At 40.1% G+C, this 21,351-nt stretch overlaps 1 non-coding gene across 1 annotated transcript; it reads left to right on the forward strand.

Annotated features, from left to right (window-relative positions):
• The first annotated feature begins 1,828 nt into the window (after positions 1-1,828).
• On the forward strand, positions 1,829-1,935 carry LOC127090186 (small nucleolar RNA R71). The gene has a single exon (XR_007791714.1). It is a non-coding gene; the product is annotated as a small nucleolar RNA R71 (small nucleolar RNA).
• The last annotated feature ends 19,416 nt before the right edge of the window (positions 1,936-21,351 follow it).

Consider the following 21,351-nt stretch of genomic DNA (forward strand, 5'->3'; position numbering starts at 1 on the left):
ATTTTTGAGAAGTGTTTTCAGGTCGAGCGTTGGTTTCTTAAGGCATTGCGTAGGATCCAATGTTATTGCTAAACATTGATTCAGTCTGTCTTCTACACGATAGTCGGGCAAATCGTCATTTTCTAATTCTGTTTCTTTTATGCATTCATCGATGATATCCATGAAGTAACATGTGTCTTCTATTGCAGGTGCTTTCAAAAATTTGGAAAGAATAAACTCAATTTTCTCTTCTCCTACTTCGAAAGTGAGTTGTCCTCGTTTTACGTCTATGATAGCACCGGCGGTTGCTAAGAAGGGTCTTCCCAGTATAATGGGTGTAACTTCATCTTCTCTTATGTCCATAATTATAAAATCGGTGGGAATGTAGAATTGACCTATGCGCACGGGAACGTTTTCAAGAATTCCTACGGGATATCTAACGGAACGATCTGCTCATTGCACAAACATTTTGGTTGGTCTTAATTCTCCCATTTCAAGTCTCTTGCATATGGACAAGGGCATAACACTAATACCGACTCCTAAATCGCATAGAGCTTTGTCTATGACAAATTTTCCTATGTGACAGGGTATAGAGAAACTACCAGGATCTTTAAGTTTAGGAGGCATATTATGGATTATTGCGCTACACTCAGCAGTGAGTGTAACGGTTTTGCTATCTTCAAGTTTCCTTTTATTAGAAAGAATTTCTTTTAAGAACTTAGCATATGAGGGCATCTGTGTGATAGCTTTTTTGAAAGGAATGGTGATGTTTAATTGTTTCAGTAGGTCAACAAATTTTTTAAATTGGCCCGCGTCTTTGGTTTTAATTTGCCTTTGAGGATAAGGGATGGGTGGTTTGTAAGGCGGTGGAGGTACATAAGGTTCTTTCTTTTCTACGGTTTCCTTGTTACACTCTTCCTTTTCCTTAGGTTTACTTTCTTCCTCAGTTGACTTTTTAGAGTTTTGGTTCTCAATCCTTGGGTCAGACGGTCCCTCTACCTCTGTTCCACTTCTTAATATAACTGCATGAGCGTGGCTTTTCAGGTTAGGTTGGGGTTGTCCAGGAAATGTACCAGTTGGGGCAGCAGTAGGCGCTTGTTGTTGAGCTACTTGCGAGATTTGTGTTTCCAGCATTTTGTTATGGGTAGCCAGGGCATCTACATTACTTGCTAGTTGTTTAATTTGTTCGTTAGTGTGTACATTTTGGTTTAAGAAATCTTTATTGATTTGCTGTTGAGAAGCTATGAAGTTCTCCATCTTGATTTCCAAATTGGATTTTCTAGGAACGTTATTCTTAGGTGTAGATGGGGTCAGCTTTTGATATCCAGGAGGTATAGCTGGGGCTTGACTGGGAGCTTGTCCTGGTGCGCATAAAGCGTTGTTACTCTTATATGAAAAATTAGGATGGTTCTTCCAGTTTGAGTTATAGGTATGCGAGTAAGGATTTCCTTGAGCATAGTTCACCTGCTCTGCTTGGATTCCTGTTAGGAGTTGACAATCTGTAGGAGTGTGACCTTGAATTCCACAGACTTCGCAATTTTGAGTTACGACAACCACGGCGGCTGGAGGTGATACATTTAAACTTTCAATTTTCTGGGCAAGAGCATCCACTTTTGCATTAACATGATCAAGGCTACTTATCTCGTACATGCCAGTTTTCGTTTGAGGTTTTTCTACCATTGTTCGGTCGCTTCCCCACTGATAATGGTTTTGGGCCATGCTTTCGATAAGTTGATAAGCGTCAGCGTAAGGTTTATCCATAAGCGCACCACCTGTGGTGGCGTCTATTGTTAATCTTGTGTTGTATAAGAGACCATTATAGAAGGTATGAATTACTAACTAGTCCTCTAAACCATGGTGTGGACAAAGTCTCATCATGTCTTTGTATCTTTCCCATGCTTCAAAAAGAGACTCGTTATCTTTCTGTTTAAATCCATTTATCTGGGCTCTTAACATAGTTGTTTTGCTTGGAGGAAAATATCGGGCAAGAAAGACTTTCTTCAACTCATTCCATGTGGTGACTGAGTTGGAAGGAAGAGACTGAAGCCATCTTCTAGCTTTATCTCTTAACGAGAAAGGAAAGAGACGAAGTCGAATTGCCTCTGAAGTGACACCATTAGCTTTAACAGTATCAGCGTATTGAACAAATACGGATAAATGAAGGTTTGAATCCTCGGTAGGATTTCCAGAAAATTGGTTCTGTTGCACTGCCTGCAACAGTGAAGGTTTAAGTTCGAAGTTGTTTGCTTCAATTGCAGGTGGAGCAATACTTGAATGCGGCTCATCTTGCGATGGAGCAGCGTAATCTCGAAGAGCACGAGCTGGTTCTTCCATCTCGGGTATCGGCGAAGGAAGAAGATTTTTGAGATCAGGAATTTCGATTGGAGGAAGATTGCTTGCGGCACGATACTCCCGAATTCGTCGTAAGACTCGGAGATATCGTTCAACGTCGTTGATTCGTAAGTAATACGGTTCGCCTTGTGAGCGAGTGTGTGGCATACAAATCAACGAAAGACAAAATGAAAAATAAAAATTGCCTTAGTCTCTACAGCGTAACAGAAGAGTTACGATATCGACTAAATAAAAGTCCCCGACAACGGCGCCAAAAACTTGAACGCGACTTTATGAGTCTATTGGGGTATTAACTGCAAGTGCACAGTCTAATCGCGTAGTTTTAAAAGATATTGATCCCACAGGGACTTGATGAATCGATATACCGTTTTTCTAGGGTTACTTCGTAAAGATAAGGCGGATGATACTTTGATGATTAGGGGGAAAAGTAAAACTAAAATTGGATCTAGATTAAATATCAAATAACGCAGATATCGGTATGTAGTTCGTCGTAATTAGGGAATCAAATCTTCGTTGGTTTCTTAGTTTTAAAATAAGTCCTTTCATTAGACACTATTGATTAAAAGCCTTTTCTCAAACTCTCGCTCTGTTGAATAGACTATGATTTTACCTTAACGTACGCTCTCACTATTTAGTTAAAACTAAAATCACTTTTTGAAAACAATAGAATCTATAGAAACTCTTTTTATTAAAATACTAACCGTTTAAACACCCTCGTCTCAAACTCTCGCTCTGTTGACTTAGATTATATGATTAAACTTAAATGCTTAACTCTCGTCCTCACATTTAACCTTTAAAAATACTTTTTGAAAATGATTAGAATTTAATTAACTCTAAAAATTGCTTTCGCCCTGATTTAAAGTTAATGTCCAATTTACACTGTCCAGTTAAAAGCTCAAACTATTGATTTTAACTTCTTTATGTCTTTTACTCTCGTACAAAAACTTTGATATTAACTCTGTAAATTGAGACCATAAAAAGAGTGACTATATTTTTAAATAAATTTAAACTGACTCAGTTTTGATTCCTTTATTCCACTTACTTTACATACCGATATCTAAATTAATTAGCCGGACATGCTAAACAGGCCTAAACAATTATTATGCTTAAATACAGCCATATCAGACAAACAATATAGATAAACAGCAGCACAAAGCATATATAAGTTAAAACAATAAATTAATGAACCTGTAAAATTAATAGAAATCTTGGCTGTTCCCTAGCTTCTATGCTTGAACACTCCACCACAAACCGGTTGGATTTGTTCTTCACAACTCTTGAGCAGACAGGAAAATAAAAACAAAGAAGTAAAATACTATGATCTAACGTAAGGTTAGATCCAGTAAAAGTTACACAATAGTTTCCGATGTAGAAACTATTGTGAGAAAATTAATTGAATGCCTAAAAAAATTAAGCTAACAAAGAAAAAGGAAGTAAAAATGCTAAGGTAATAAACTGCTGAAGAAAATATGGAATGCTGAGAAAAAAATATAATGCTGTAAAAATAATGCACGGCGTGGAAATATGGAAAGGAGAGAGAGCGTCAGGGCACCACTTAAGATCTATTTATATTAATCCATCATGTAACCGTTTCCCAAAAATTCCTTCAGTAGGTTTCCTCGTGTGTCAACGAGTCAAGCGAAGAAAAAGGGCGAACGTGCTTCTGTTACGCGTCAAACCAAAAAAATAGGAATTGGGGTGTGACGTCCGTCACACCCTATGTTACGCTCGTAACACTGACCAGAGGGGTGTGACGCTCGTCACGCCTTGTATGGCGGTCGTCACAGCATCACAGCGCTTCTCCTTTGTAGTTGTGGGCTGGGCTTTAGTGGAATGCTTCTTTTTGTAGAATCCTCTTTTTGCACCCATTTTCTTTCCTTTTCACACATGCTTCAGTTTATGTTTCCTGAAATAAATAGAAGGAAAATACCAATTAATATCGAATAATATAAAATAAATCGAATCAAATAATAATATAATTTAATTAAATCGAGTCCAAAAATGTGATATTATTTCATGTTAACAATATTCTTATTGATTGATAATTGTTGCCTACTTGTATGATGTATGAGGCATATATTCTTATTGTTTGATTCGCCATGAACCATCCTCATTCATAACAAATGTACCCCTCTCCCATGAAGTGTATAATGTTTATTCTTTCATTCTTTATTCATCTGTTAATACAAGAATTAAAATGAACATTCGATAATTATTTCAAAACAAGATCAAAAGCTCGATCCAACGTCGAGTAATCATTTTCAAAACTTAACAGAACCCTCATGTATTCATCTATCCTTTTGTAAGTCGATTGCTTAAGGCATCGCCATTTCTCTTGTAAGTCGATTGCTTCAGGCATCGCCATCTACCTGTAAGTCGATTGCCTCAGGCATCGCCATCTACCCTTATCCTTGGTTCCTCTCCTTGCTCCATCCGTCGACTCTTGTCCCGTTTAGGTAGCACCCATTAGGTAGAATTCCCTTATTCTTTGCATGATAACATAGGCAGAATTCCCTTATTCTTTGCATGCTAACATTAGGTAGATGTTCCCTCTGTAAATCCTAACATATAGGTCCACATTGCATGACAATTCTAGGGCAGAGCTCCCCCACTTTTAGACCTTCTGTGCGTCTCCGATCTTGTGGCATGTCAATCCGTTCTATTGCAAAGAGGTAACTGCCTAAGACTCGATTCAGCGAGCTGTGACACCTACTGCTAGGACGTTGAACACATTGCCATTTTCCTTTGACACAGCTGGTGTCCTCTTTTGTAAGTCCATGTTCAGATGGCAATCCTTAACCCCTAGTTAGTCGAACTACGACAACTTTGATTCTCATGTTCAGATGAGATACGTAGGCACGAGACACGATGCCTTGCCGAGTTTTTACTGACGACTAACAGTTAATCCTTGCTTGCTTTCGCCCTTGCTGCGATTCTTTTCTCTCGCCCTCGTTGCGATCGAGACATTCCCTTTCTCTTGCCCTAGTTGCAATCGAGACCCTTGTTCCTGTAGTTAGCTGAACTACGTTTTGCTCTGATTCTCATTCCGGATGAGATACGTAGGCATAAGATGCGATGTCTTAGCGAGCACACTTCTCTTATTCCCCTAGTTAGTCAAACTACGACAACTCTGATTCTCATGTTCAAATGAGATACATAGGCACGAGACACGATGTTTTGCCGAGTTTGACTGACGACTAACAACTAATCCTTGCTTGCTTTCGCCCTTGCTGCGATTCTTTTCTCTCGCCCTCATCGCGATCGAGACTTTTCCCTTTCTCTTGCCCTAGTTGCAATCGAGACCCTTGTTCCTGTAGTTAGCTGAACTACGTTTTGCTCTGATTCTCATTCCAGATGAGATACGTAGGCATAAGACGCGATGTCTTAGCGAGCACACTTCTCTTTAACTCATAGGAAGCCGAGCTACGAAGACTTTGATTCTCATACTCAGGTGAGATACGTAGGCAATGGATGCGACATCCTTGCGAGTCATTTTCTTTTGACCCTTCATTTAGCAGATAGTACATTAGAAAAACCTACACCCTTTAGACTAGAACAACAAGAGTGGATCCCTTAAAGTACTACAGATGCGTAGGGGTGCTAATACGTTCCCTTCGCATAATCGACTCCCGAACCCAAGATTTGGTTGCGAGACCTTGTCTTTTCTTTTCTTCAGGTTTTCTTCGATCGTTTCCTTTCCCTCCTTTGGGATAAATAACGAACGGTGGCGACTCTTCTGTTTTCTTTTTCTCGCCGGTTGTTTTTTTTCGCCTCGTTGTCACAGCTGGCGACTCTGCTGGGGACCCGCTTTCCCTATGCGAGTCCCTCCTAGCTTTTGTGGGTTTCTTTGTTTGTTAGGTGTTTATTCTTTTGTACAATTGTTTATTTTCAGCATTTATCCGCTTTATCTTATTGCATTGTGTACATATGATTGTTGTATCTGCTGGTTCTGTGGGGTTGGTTGTTTGTTGGGGTGAGATGTTCTATGAGAGATAAGCCCACTACCCATGCTTGAGCGTACACACAGGTTTTAGAGTGGATAGTCATGAGGCTTGCGTAGCATGTTGCTACGTTAAGTCATTTATGAAGACCCACATCCAGACGAGGTTTCTTTTGGATATATTCTGTCCTACGGGTGTTCCGTAACGACAGTATGTTCCTCTAGAAATCATCGACTCTAGTGACCCATTCCCGAGGACTCAATCAAGGCCTCTCCTCCGAGACGCGGTTATGTTAGCTCTGGTGGGCGCATTCTCGCTGCTCAATCCGAGGACCCCAAGGCTGGGAACTTGCTTTTAGGATGTCTTGTTGAGGGGAGTCAGTGGAGGTCTTTTGTCTCGTAATAATGCCAAACCTTCAGTGGTAAACGTATTATTCACGACTTAAGGGTTAGAAGCTGACAAACTTCTGTTCTTAGAACCTACCAGTGAGGGGTGGGCTAAATTCAGGAAACCTTAACCTTCAACCAACCCGGTTTTCTGGTATTTTTTGTTGGAGCAGAGCTTTGATCTCTTATATATTCCTCAGTGGTTTTCTCTTCAGACAGTGCGACCTGACAGTTGTTCAAGCAGATACAGTAATCCTGATTCCCATGTCACTACATTACATCACATCATTTTGCATTCACATCATTTAACACATGTTTATCTATTTCCAGGGGTTTATATCTTCTTCTTGATTCTAGTCGGGGTTTTCGGGTTCTCATCCACGGCTCGATCTTCTTACACTGCTTATCTGATGAGAGACTGGAATCAAGGGGTAGAATACCCTTTGGAATTGATAAACATGTCATTGCATTTGCATATCAATTAACATGTCTTTCTCCAGCATTGGCATCATTCAGTATGGCCAGGTCTCTACAATCAACGAAGAAGATGGGGATAGTGATTGCAACATTGACAACTGGGTGCGTCCAAGGGTCCCGGGTGAAGTTCTCCGTAATTGGTCTTCTAAAGAGATTATCCAAGTCACTCTTCTTGAAGAGTAATTTTCTTTGTTTGTTTGTGCATATCCAAGTCTTACGTTCCGCTCAGGGCGTAATGACTCATTGTAGGGCTCATCTATGTGAATACCCGCATTTTTTATCATAAATAAAGGACGTCTTTTTGCATTCAAATGTTTTTGTTCACTGTCTTTCTATTTTTACAGTTTTCAAAAATAAAAAAAAAATACATTTGGCAATGTTTTGTTTAGTTTTCACTCCTTTTTCACACTCATAAGCACATACCATCACTCATGTAGATGCACGTCACCGGATCCTATTGATAACAGTTCTGCTATAGCTCGCTTTGACTTTGAAAATCCAATCTTTCAAGCTAAAGAAGACGGTGATGAAGACTGTGAACTCCTTGAAGAACTTGTCAGGTTATTAAAACAGGAGGAAAGGGTCATTCAACCGCATCAAGAGTCTATTGAAGTGATTAATCTCGGCACCGAGGACGCCAAGAGAGAAATCAAGATAGGGGCTGCTTTGGAAGATAATGTGAAGAAGGGGCTGATTGAATTGCTGCAAGAGTATGTTGACATCTTCGCTTGGTCTTATCAGGATATGCCAGGGCTTGACACAGACATTGTGGTACACCGTTTGCCTCTTAAAGAGGATTGTCCTCCAGTCAAGCAGAAGCTCAGAAGAACAAGACCAGAGATGGCTGTCAAGATAAAGGAAGAAGTGCAAAAACAGTTGGATATAGGGTTTCTAGCGGTTACAAATTATCCGCCATGGGTTGCAAATATCGTTCCATTACCTAAGAAGGATGGAAAGGTACGGATGTGTGTTGACTACCGGGATCTGAACAGAGCTAGTCCTAAAGATGATTTCCCATTACCTCACATCGACGTTTTGGTGGATAACACGACTCAGTTCTCGGTATTCTCCTTTATGGATGACTTTTCTGGCTATAATCAAATTAAGATGGCACCAGAAGACATGGAGAAGACGCCTTTCATAACCCCATGGGGCACCTTCTACTACAAGGTGATGCCGTTTGGTCTGAAAAATGCTGGGGCAACATATCAACGAGCTATGGTAACTCTTTTCCATGATATGATTCATCATGAAATTGAGGTTTATGTTGATAATGTGATTGCCAAATCTCAGACGGAAGAAGAACATTTGGTGAATTTGCAGAAACTATTTGAGTGTTTGAGGAAATTCAAGCTGAGGCTTAATCTGAACAAGTGTACTTTCAGGGTGAGATCTAGAAAATTGCTGGGTTTTATTGTTAGTGAGAAAGGGATTGAGGTGGATCCTGCCAAAGTAAAAGCAATACAAGAAATGCCTGAGCCAAGAACAGAAAAATAAGTATGCGGTTTCTTAGGAAGGTTGAACTATATTGCAAGGTTCATCTCTCACCTAACAGCCACGTGTGAGCCAATATTCAAATTGTTAAGAAAAGATCAGGCTATCAGGTGGAATGATGATTGCCAAAGGGCCTTCGAAAAAATAAAAGAGTATTTGCAGAATCCTCCAATCCTTATGCCTCCAGTCTCAGGGAGACCGCTGATTATGTATTTGATAGTACTTGATAATTCCATGGGTTGTGTTCTCGGTCAACACGGCGAAACAGGTAGGAAAGAGCATGCCATATACTACCTGAGTAAAAAATTCACAGATTGTGAGTCGAGATACTCAATGCTTGAAAAGACATGTTGTGCACTCGCATGGGCTACTAAGCGATTGAAAAAATACATGCTGACTCACACAACCTTACTGATCTCCAAGATGGATCCAGTCAAATATATATTTGAGAAGCCAACTCTCACCGGAAGGGTTGCTCGTTGGCAAATGGTACTGACAGAGTACGACATCCAGTATACATCCCAGAAAGCCATCAAAGGAAGTATTCTGTCAGACTATCTTGCTCAGCAGCCGATTGATGATTATGAGTCGATGAAGTTTGATTTTTCGGATGAAGACATCATGTTCCTCAAGACGAAAGATTGTGAAGAGCCAGTTGTTGAGGAGGGACCTGGTCCAGATGAAAAGTGGACTTTAATGTTTGATGGGGCCGCCAATGCCAAAGGAAGTGGAATTGGTGTTATCATTACCACTCCGAAAGGTGCCCACATGCCTTTCACCGCTCGTCTGACTTTTGAGTGCACCAATAATGAAGATGAGTATGAGCATGTATCTTGGGTATTGAGCAAGCCATTAATTTGAGAATCAAGACTCTGGACATCTTCGGAGATTCAGCTCTAGTGGTCAATCAAGTGAATGGTGATTGGAATACTCTCCAGCCTAATTTGGTCCCCTACAGAGATTACACGAGAAGACTGTTAACTTTCTTCACGACAGTAAAGCTGTATCATATACCTCGTGATAAGAACCAGATGGCAGATGCTCTTGCTACCCTATCCTCCATGATCAAGGTGATTCGGTGGAACCATGTTCCTAGGATCGATGTTATGCGCCTTGATAGAGCCGCGTATGTGTTTGTTGCTGAACTGGTAGTTGATGACAAGCCCTGGTATCACGGCGTCAAGTGCTTTCTAAATAATCAAGAGTACCCTGCAGGGGCATCCAACAATGATAGAAAGACTTTGAGAAGATTGGCAGGCAGTTTCTTCTTGAACAAAGACGATGTGCTGTATAAGAGGAACTTCAACATGGTTTTGCTCAGATGCGTGGATAGACACGAAGCGGACATGTTAATGCAGGAAGTTCATGAAGGCTCCTTCGATACTCATGCCGACGGATATGCAATGGCTAAGAAATTGTTGAGAGCAGGTTATTACTGGATGACCATGGAATCTGATTGTTTCAAATATCCTCGGAAGTGTCATAAATGCCAGATTTATGCTGATAAGGTGCATGTGTCGCCAAATCCTCTGAATGTGATGTCTTCGCCGTGGCCGTTTGCTTTGTGGGGCATTGATATGATTGGAAAGATTGAGCCGACTGCTTCCAATGGGCATCGCTTCATCCTTGTTGCCATCGACTATTTCACCAAGTGGGTCGAAGCAGCGTCATTTGTGAAGGTCACCAGACATGTGGTTGCCTGATTCATTAAGAAAGAAATCATTTGTCGTTATGGGATTCCCGAAAGAATCATTACTGATAATGGTTCTAATCTCAATAACAAAATGATGAAGGAGTTGTGCAAGAACTTCAACATTCAACATCACAATTCTTCCCCTTATCTCCCTAAGATGAACAGTGTTGTTGAGGCAGCAAATAAGAACATAAAGAAGATTGTACAGAAGTTGGTCGTTACGTACAAAGATTGGCATGAGATGCTACCCTTTGCCTTGCATGGGTACCGTACTTCAGTACGTACATCGACCGGGGCAACCCCTTACTCCCTTGTGTATGGTATGGAAGCAGTCCTACCTGTTGAAGTGGAGATTCCTTCTCTAAGAGTCCTGTTGGATGTCAAGTTAGACGAAGCCAAATGGATTCGGACAAGGTTCAATGAGTTGAGTCTTATCGAAGAGAAGCGAATGGCAGCCATTTGTCATGGACAGTTGTATCAAAGTCGGATGAAGAGAGCCTTTGATCAGAAAGTGCGTCCTTGGTGCTTCCAAGTCGGAGATTTGGTGTTGAAAAGGATCCTTCCTCCTCAGATAGATCACAGGGGCAAGTGGACTCCCAACTATGATGGACCATATATTGTCACCAAGATCTTTGATGGTGGAGCCTTAATGCTTGCAACTATGGATGGTGAAGACTTCACTTCCCCTGTGAACTCAGACGCAGTTAAAAAATACTTCGCATAAAATAGACCCACTGGACAATAAAAAGAATAGTCCAGGCAAAAAATGGGCATCCCGACGAACCAAGAAAATGAAAAAAGGTTCGGGCAAAAGTTAGGGATTAAAAACGAAAAGATTGTACACCCGGTAAGTTGAAAACCTGAAAAGGCAACTTAGGCAAAAATGGGTATCCCGGTGGATTGAAAACCCGAAAGGGCGATCCAGGCAAAAGTTAGGGATTAAGCGAATGACTACATTCTGAGTAGATTTGAATCTCATCCTGTGTCGATAACTGGAAACTTTTGAAGGATAGGAAACAGTCCAATCACCTTTTTTTCAGAAAGTTGATCATTTGGAGGATCTTGAAGACGAGCGAGTCATAGCAAAATTGGAACCCGATAGAAATCCATTTCACATTGCCATTAGATTAATTTCTGTTTTTATCTTTTGTGCAATTACCTCTTTCCAGGGATTGCTTCCTGATGTAAATGCCTATTCAGAGGCCATTCAATCAATAAAATCATGTTATTCAGGATATCTTTGTATTCATTTTCATTTTACTGTTTTGTTTACAAAAATGACGTCCGAATTTTTGATAAACATTGCATCATGAAACATAAGAGCTTTACAGGTACATGCTTGATAAACATTTAAAATTGCTGTAAATTTTAAGTGCTTTGGATCATCTATTCAGAACAGGTACACTCAGGCCATTTCCTTAAGGTTCCCAGCAGATGATCGCGGATGTTTTGCTTCAATAGTTGGTACTTTATCCCTGCAGAGCTGATCCAAGCATTGGATTCTTCAATCCCCGGCAGGTTCTCACTACTGTACTTCCCCAAGCATTTGTTTCAGATTGTACACTCCCTATTAGAGTTGACAGTGTCAGACTGCATTTCACCAGTAGAGGCGATAGTGTCAGACTGTATATCCCCAGCGGAGTTGACAGTGCCAAACTATATCTTCCTAGCAGAAGCAGCTGCTCCTCAGAGTTCGATGCCAGATCGATGATCTCGACGCTAGATCCATGGTCTCTTTCCTTGAAGCAGAATCTTGGTACCATATCGGTGTTTGCTTCCCCTACTGAGTCGTCCCTCTCGCAGATTATGGTTGCCAGAACCACTATCGTCTTCCTCAGCAGCAAGCTTTCAATGCCATTCTCTCTCCAATCAAAGTCTCGATATTTTGTTATTGCCAAAACACCGCATGGTCGGCCTTTTCCCCACAGAGTTCATTGTGATGTGTATCTCCAACAGCATTGCTAGGGTCCAGAAGATTGTGATCATTTCCCCAACAGAATTCCTTGCCTCGACTTGGCATTCTCTCTAACCTAGCATTTCGCATCCCTGCATGTAGAATCATATTGCATTGCATCCTCCCAAATCGCGTAGCATTTCCATTTTCATGGAGCATTACGCCATTGAAAAATTCAAACATACGTATGTAAAGCATAAGACACTCTCGGTATCCCAAGTGATAAGCCAGAAGTTGTTTCCAGTACTCATACTGAAAGTTTGTTAATGACTTATCCTTTATTATTCCCAGCAGGGGTCGTTGGCCCACGTACCACTTCAATTATCATTTTCCCTATTTCTGTCGATGCTGACAGGCATGCTAGTTTCCGGTATTCAGACCGAAGTGGCATTCAGACCAGTTTTCCGATATTCAGACCGAAGTGGCATTCAGGCCAGTTTTCCGATGTTCAGATCGAAGAAGTTTCTGACGTTCAAGTCGATGCAACTTGTGGCATTCAGGCCAATTTCCGGTATTCATACCGAAGTGGCATTCAGGCCAGTTTTTCGATGTTCAGATCGAAGAAGTTTCCGATATTCAGGTCGATGCAACTTGTGGCATTCAGGCCAATTTCCGGTATTCAGACTGAAGTGGCATTCAGGCCAGCTTTCCGATATTCAGATCGAAGAAGTTTCCGACGTTCAGGTCGACGCAACTTGTGGCATTCAGGCCAATTTCTGGTATTCAGACCGAAGTGGCATTCAGGCCAGTTTTCCGATGTTCAGATCAAAGAAGTTTCCGACGTTCAGGTCGATGCAACTTGTGGCATTCAGGCCAATTTCCGGTATTCAGACCGAAGTGGCATTCAGGCCAGCTTTCCGATGTTCAGATCGAAGAAGTTTCCGACGTCCAGGTCGACGCAACTTGTGGCATTCAGGCCAATTTTCCAGTATTCAGACCGAAGTGGCATTCAGGTCAGTTTTGCGATGTTCAAATCGAAGAAGTTTCTGACGTTCAGGTCGATGCAACTTGTGGCATTCAGGCCAGTTTCCGGTATTCAGACCGATGTGGCATTCAGGTCAGTTTCCGGTATTTAGACCGATATGGCATTCAGGCCAATTTTCTGATGTTCAGATCGAAGAAGTTTCCGACGTTCAGGTCGATGAAACTTGTGGCATTCAGGCCAGTTTCCGGTATTCAGACCGGTGTGGCATTCAGGCCAATTTTCCGATGTTCAAATCAAAGAAGTTTCCGACGTTCAGGTCGACGCAACTTGTGGCATTCATGCCAGTTTTCCGGTATTCAGACTGAAGTGGCGCTCAGGCCAGTTTCCCGGTGTTCAGACCGATGTTTGATAATCTAGTATCTTCCGATGCTCAGATCGAGGTCATTTCCAGTATTCAGATTGATGAGCGGTATTCAGGCCATGGTTATTTCTGTGTTACCATTTATTTTGGTATTCAGGCTAACATTCCTTTTTCGGTGTTCATACCGACTCTCACCGTACCAGACAGATTCTTTTTTCAATACCACTTCTTTGTCGATCCTGACAGGCATTGTTACTTCATTTTTCACTTCAGTGTAAATTTTCGGGCTTTTATCGTATTCAATCACCTGATACCTCAAAAGTGCGAAAGACGTTGCTATCTTCCTTTCGGGTTTCTAGTTGATTGAATAGGGGCAGCTGTAATACCCCAAAATTTACCCTTCTTTTTTTCTGGAAGCATGGGATTATGTTTCATACTTCATTGGCATCATACTAGGTTATACTCATTGCATACTGGATTAGTGACATGGAAATCAGGTTTTGATTAATCACTCCTTAACAGAAGGAGCCCACATAAAGCAAGATTGAGAATTACTCCTAATATTCATACCTATGTTTAAGACTTGTTAACTCTTTATCCATGATCCATGAGATGTGATCATCAGTCTACAAACATAATAGTCTTAATGCTTTAATGTTATCTCACTTCACAATAAAGCTCGACTACGGATACTTTAAGAATAGTGTCCTTATGTTTAATGTGTTCTCATGATTAAGTCACACTTAATACATTAAACGGACTATCTATTCCAGGGACTTTATTAATCAACCATAATAAAGAAAAAGCCCTTTTATTATTAATAAATAATTCGATACAAGTACCAAAAGTATTAGCCTCTAGGGCTTACACCAACAGGAACAAGTACTTTGTGTCATTTGTGGATGGATTCACAAGAATGATATAGGTAGCACTCATTAAGTTTAAACATGAGGTGTTTTTTGATTTCATAAGTTCAAAGTGAAGGTTGAAAATCAAATGGACAAAGGTTGAAGATCCTCAGAACTGATGGTGGAGGTTAGTTAAACTAAATAGAGTTCAAGAAGTTCTATGAGGAACACGATATTGAGAATGAGGTGACTTCTCCATACACTCCATATCATAATGGTCTTGCTGAAAGGAGAAATAGAACTCTACTTGACATGACAAGGAGCATGCTGAAGGAAAAGAATCTCCTAAGAAATTGTAGGGTCAAACAATTGCCACATCAGCATATGTGCTCAACGAATATCCAACAAAGAAGTTAAAGGAAGTAATTCCTATTGACAAGTGGACTAAAAAAAGCAAAGTGTCAGCCATTTCAAGGTGTTTGGTTCTGTATGTTACAAACATAAACCAGATGCTACTAGAAGGAAATTGGATGACAAAAGCAAAGTCATGTTGCTTATAGGTTACCAGAGTACAAGGGCTTATAAGCTCTATTATAGTCACCAAAAAAGTTAAATTCAATAGAGATGTTATAGTGAAAGAATCAGAAACATGGGATTGGAGAAAGTCTTAATCCAACTCTAGTGCAGTGTCAACACTAGAGTCTGATTCTACCTCTGGAGGAGATTCTGCCTCTGAAGGATATCTTGCCTTTGAAGGAGAGTCTGAATCTAAAGATGGTTGCGACTCTGAAAGTGAGCCTGACTCTTAAGGTGAATTTGACTCTGAAGGTGAGTCTGACTCTGATGGTGGATTTGACTCTGAAGATGATTCAACCTCTGAAGGTAATCCAACATTTGAAGGTGGAATTCCTAATGGTGGAGCTTCTAAAAGTGTTCCAACCTCTAAAGGTGGAACTTCTAAAGGTGGAACTTATGAAGGTGGTCATGCTTCTAAAGGTGAACTTGCACAGTTCCAGAGGCCACAAAGAATTAGACAGATACCAAGGAGACTTGTAGACTTTGAGTTACTATAAGATAATCAGATTAACTATGAAAGAGAAGTCATACAAAGTGCCATAATGGTGGACTCTGAACCTGTCAGCATCAATGAGGCTCTCAAGAAGAAGGTGTAGGTGAACTTCATGAAGGAAGAACTTGAGGCCATTTGTAATACCCCAAAATTTACCCTTCTTTTTTTCTAGAAGCATGGGATTATGTTTCACACTTCATTGGCATCATACTAGGTCATACTCATTGCATACTGCATTAGTGACATGGAAATCAGGTTTTGATTAATCACTCCTTAACAGAAGGAGCCCACACAAAGCAAGATTGAGAAGTGGACTTCATTTTCTAAGTATATAAGTCTCAAGGGTCTCAGGGGGCTCCAAGTATCTTATTATGGTCCTCAGTTCATCAGAGAAGGATTCAGAGCTATCAGAGTGCTCATCTGGATTTAATCAGGAAATTAGGGTTTCATGGCTACCTGCAACAGGAAATGTTTGGAGGGAAGTAGAGAAGCTCATCCATGTCATGATTGGAGAGGCATCTTGGCCTAGGAAGACTCACAATTATCTCAGAAAGATCCATTGGCAATCAGTGCAATCAGTTCCTGATCAATTTTGCCCTAAACTAGGGTTTGGTATAAAATCAGTTTATTTCTGATTCCTTGGGTGAAACTCTTTTCCATGTCCCTCCATATGTCCACAAGGGTCTACATACAAAAAAATCAGCTCTTTATTTGGCCAGGAGTGCTTCAATTAATCACTAGAATCGGGAATCAGACAGTTTGGGAAAAGTCAACTGTGGGGCCAGAAAAGTCAACTCCTGACATTTTGAGAGTGGAATCTCAAAATTCATGCTTAAGGGAGCCTACATGTGAAATTTGATCAAGGTTGGATCTTGGATTCATCATTTAATCAGGAATTGGAAAAGTTACTTAATTTGGAAATGGTTGACTTTCCATTTAGGGCAAGTTTTCATGATTGTTGCACTCACTTTAAGCCTATTTTCCATCAAGATAAGAGCTCCATTTGAAAATTTCTCCAACATGAAAGTTGTTCCTCTTGTTCCAAGCTTTCTAGAAATATAAAGTTTGTTCCATTTGGATTAAAATTGAGAAAGTTATGCTTAGTCAAAGTGAGACATATTTTTAGGACACTTAGAAAAATTTCTAAGTCTCAAAATCTTCAAAGTTTGTCAAGACTTCTTGGCCAGATTTCTTGCACTTCAAGGCATCATTTGAAATTGTTTTCTTCACAACAATTATACCTTGCCATGTCCTCTTTCACCTCCTTTTGGAATCATCTCATTTGGATTCATGGTTTGAGAGATGCATTCACTTAAAGTTGGCACCATGACTTGATTCTCTAGGCAGATTTTAGGCCAAACTGGCCCAACCATTTTGGCATGGTGAGACCTGAACTTGAGGCCCATCTTTCACCTTCTTCCATTCATCATTTCCACTTGTGCTCAACATGAAAGATGCTATACTCCATGAGGTCTTGCTACTGTTTGCATTATCTCATCATTTGGTGGCTTGCTCATCAAGATACATGGTCATAAAGTCACCATCTTGAAATGAATTCCAAGCCATGCTGCAGCCAGACCAAGCAAACCAGCCCACGTTTTTTACCTCATTTGGCCATGCACTCTTATTTCCACTTACTTAAATTTTGCCAAAACAAGAAACTTGCTTTTACACCTCACTTTGCACCATTTGCTCACAACCAAAACAAGTCATTTTTCAGCCCATTAAGACATTTAGACCCACATATTTAAACACTTAAACCCTAATCTGAAGGCAAGGCATGGAGGATTTTCGTTGCAAGCAAGCAAAGAGCATTTGAAGTCAGCTGGTATTTCTCATCAAGCTCTCAAAGTTGCAACACCAAGAGGCAGCATCATTCTCTTCCATTTCTCCACAACCAAGAGGCAGTGGACCAAGCTTCCACTGGGTACTTTTATTACTCCATTTCCATGCCGATTGCTTTGCTCATTCCATGCTTGTTCATTACTGTTTACCATGTTGTTTACCATGCTCATCATCATTTCCATGCTAATCATGCTCATGTTTGTTTCATGCTTGTTTACAATGCCAACCATATGCTTGTTCATGTTGCTGAGTTTGTGCTGTTATTTTTATGTTCATGCCCGTGGCCATGTTGTTATCTTGTGGTCAACTTTCTCCATGTTTAAGTCACCATTTTACCTAAAATAAGATACCATGATAATCTTCACGTTCCATACTTGAATTCTGGGCTTTGTTTCATACATTTGATGCCCTATGGTGTTTGCATTTTGGAGTTGAAGATTGGAAAAATCCACTGCATGTTTCGTGTTTCTCTTGCATGGCATTATGGTTTTCTTGGCCCAATGGGGAAGACGATGACGTGGCGTCTTATGAACCACTGGATCAAATGCTCATGTTGTAATCTGGGTCGTGCATGTTTTTGTTGTCCTTTTGTGACTTAAACCAACTTGACCAATTGATACATATGTCACATGATTTATTTAATTAAAACGTACATTTCATTTTGTCACGCGCTGAATAATTCGCTTGGATCTTGGGCCTTGCACCATTCGCTTTTGACACCCCCACGCCTAAGGCCCATCAGCGTTTCATTTCATTTTCCAGTTCTACCACAAAATGCTAATGCACCCCATTTTTTCATGTTCATTATTTAATTCTTATTTTTATTCTGTTTTGATTTTAACCATTTTAAAATATTTTCTTTATTCATAAAAATACCCAAAAATATTTTTCATATTTCTTGATGCCTTATTTAATTTTTGTTAGTTTTTATTTTCACATTTATTTAGTGTTAATATTTTATTTTAATTGTTTATTCCAAGTGATTCATTTTAGCATACTCTTTTTTATTGATTTTATTTTCATGACTTAGAATTCTTTTTACCTTTTGATTTTTGGAATGAAGGTTGACCACTGTCCCATGGTCAACCTGACCTTTTCTTGGAATTTTATTTCCCATTTTCAATTTATTTGATAATTATTTTGGTTGGTTGACTTTTAATTTGACTTCTGTTTTATTTAAATTAATTCATACACTAATTTTCATTATTTTCAAAATCTTTTTGGGGGGTGATGATGTCCTGCCCCCACCTTATTTAGTTTAATTTTTCATAATTTTCTTGATTAATTTTCTATTTATTTGATAATTATTAAGTTGACTTGAATTTTCAGTTGACTTCTTTATGATCGATGTTTGACTTAGGGATTGCTTATGGCAATTGAAGAGATCTTTTGATCCTCCCTTGTTCATCTCATATGCCATGTATTAGAGGCCTTTCATCTTGATTTTATTTGATCCTTGCATCATTTCCCGATTAAATTATTTAGTGAACCCTTCTTGTGCATCTTTTCATGTGTCTGATTCATCTGTTATTTGTTACACTTGTTTCTTTCATCCATGCTTAATATTGCTTGATTGTTTGACATGTTCATACTCCCATACATTGTTTAATGCCCCATTATCTCATTCTTTGATTCTTTGATTTGATTATATGTCTGTTTGCTTATCTGATTTGATTGGTAACCGTTGCCTACTTGTATGATGATTGAGGCCTATATTCTTATTGATTGATAATTGTTGCCTACTTGTATGATGTATGAGGCATATATTCTTATTGTTTGATTCGCCATGAACCATCCCCATTCATAACAAATATACCCCTCTCCGATGAAGTGTATAATGTTTATTCTTTCATTCTTTATTCATCTGTTAATACAAGAATTAAAACGAACATTCGATAATCATTTCAAAACAAGATCAAAAGCTCGATCCAACATCGAGTAATCATTTTCAAAACTTAACAGAACCAGCACGTATTCATCTATCCTTTTGTAAGTCGATTACTTCAGGCATCGCCATTTCTCTTGTAAGTCGATTGCTTCAGGCATTGCCATCTACCTGTAAGTCGATTGCCTCAGGCATCACCATCTACCCTTATCCTTGGTTCTTCTCCTCGCTCCATCCGTCGACTCTTGTCCCGTTTAGGTAGCACCCATTAGGTAGAATTCCCTTATTCTTTGTATGATAACATAGGTAGAATTCCCTTATTCTTTGCATGCTAATATTAGGTAGATGTTCTCTTTGTAAATCCTAACATATAGGTCCACATTGCATGATAACTCTAGGGCAGAGCTCCCCCACTTTTAGACCTTCCGTGCGTCTCCGATCTTGTGGCATGTCAATCCGTTCTATTGCAAAGAGGTAACTGCCTAAGACTCGATTCAGCGAGCTGCGACACCTACTGCTAGGACGTTGAACACATTGCCCACTTTCCTTTGACACAGTTGGTGTCCTCTTTTGTAAGTCCATGTTCATATGGCAATCCTTAACCCCTAGTTAGTCGAACTACGACAACTTTGATTCTCATGTTCAGATGAGATACGTAGGCACGAGACACGATGTCTTGCCGAGTTTTGACTGACGACTAACAACTAATCCTTGCTTGCTTTTGCCCTCGCTGCGATTCTTTTCTCTCGCCCTCGTTGCGATCGAGACATTCCCTTTCTCTTGCCCTAGTTACAATCGAGACCCTTGTTCCTGTAGTTAGTTGAACTATGTTTTGCTCTGATTCTCATTCCGGATGAGATACTTAGGCATAAGACGCAATGTCTTAGCGAGCACACTTCTTTTGTTCCTCTAGTTAGTCGAACTACGACAACTCTGATTCTCATGTTCAGATGAGATACATAGGCACGAGACGCGATGTTTTGCCGAGTTTGACTGACGACTAACAACTAATCCTTGCTTGCTTTCGCCCTTGTTGCGATTCTTTTCTCTCGCCCTCGTCGTGATCGAGACCTTTCCCTTTCTCTTGCCCTAGTTGCAATCGAGGCCCTTGTTCCCGTAGTTAGTTGAACTACATTTTGCTTTGATTCTCATTCTAGATGAGATACGTAGGCATAAGACGCGATGTCTTAGCGAGCACACTTCTCTTTAACCCATAGGAAGCCGAGCTACGAAGACTCTGATTAGCATACTCAGGTGAGATACGTAGGCAATGGATGCGACATCCTTGCGAGTCATTTTCTTTTGACCCGTCTTTAAGACAATAGTACATTAGATAAACCTACACCCTTTAGACTAGAACAACAAGAGTGGATCCCGTAGAGTACTACGGATGCATAGGGGTGCTAATACCTTCCCTTCGCATAATCGACTCCCGAACCCAAGATTTGGTTGCGAGACCTTGTCTTTTCTTTTCTTCAGGTTTTTTTCGATCGTTTCCTTTCCCTCCTTTGGGATAAATAACGAACGGTGGCGACTCTTCTGTTTCTTTTCCCCGCCGGTTGTTTTTTTCGCATTTCGTTGCGACACCATTGAAAGAAACAAAACATGGGAGTTTCATGTTCTACCTCAAAACAAGAAGGTCATCAGTGTGAGATGGGTTTTCAAGATAAAGCTGAAGCCAAGTGGTTCAATTTTCAAGCATAAAACAAAGTTAATAGTTACAGGATTCCTACAAAAGATTTGTTTAGACTACTTTGAAGTGTTTGCACCTGTATCTAGACATGAAACCATAAGGTTGGTTATTGATATAATTGCAAATATGAATTGGCCTCTGATACATTTAGATGTTAAGTCAACTTTTCTGAATGATCCATTGTAAGAAGAAGTTTATGTGTTACAACCTCATGGATTTGTGAAAGAGGACAAAGAATGTATGATGTACAAGCTACATAAAGCTTCGTACGACCTGAAACAAGCTTCAAAGGCTTGAAATATGAAGATTGATTCATTTTTCAAGCATCTGGGTTTCAAAAAATGTGAAATAGAATATGGTGTGTATGTGCAATATACTTCTGAAGACAATGTGATTCTGGTGTGTCTTTATATGGACGACATACTTCTGACAGAGAGTTGTACTTCTGA

Source organism: Lathyrus oleraceus, chromosome 5 (assembly GCF_024323335.1).
Source record: "Lathyrus oleraceus cultivar Zhongwan6 chromosome 5, CAAS_Psat_ZW6_1.0, whole genome shotgun sequence".
Lineage (NCBI taxonomy): Eukaryota > Viridiplantae > Streptophyta > Magnoliopsida > Fabales > Fabaceae > Lathyrus > Lathyrus oleraceus.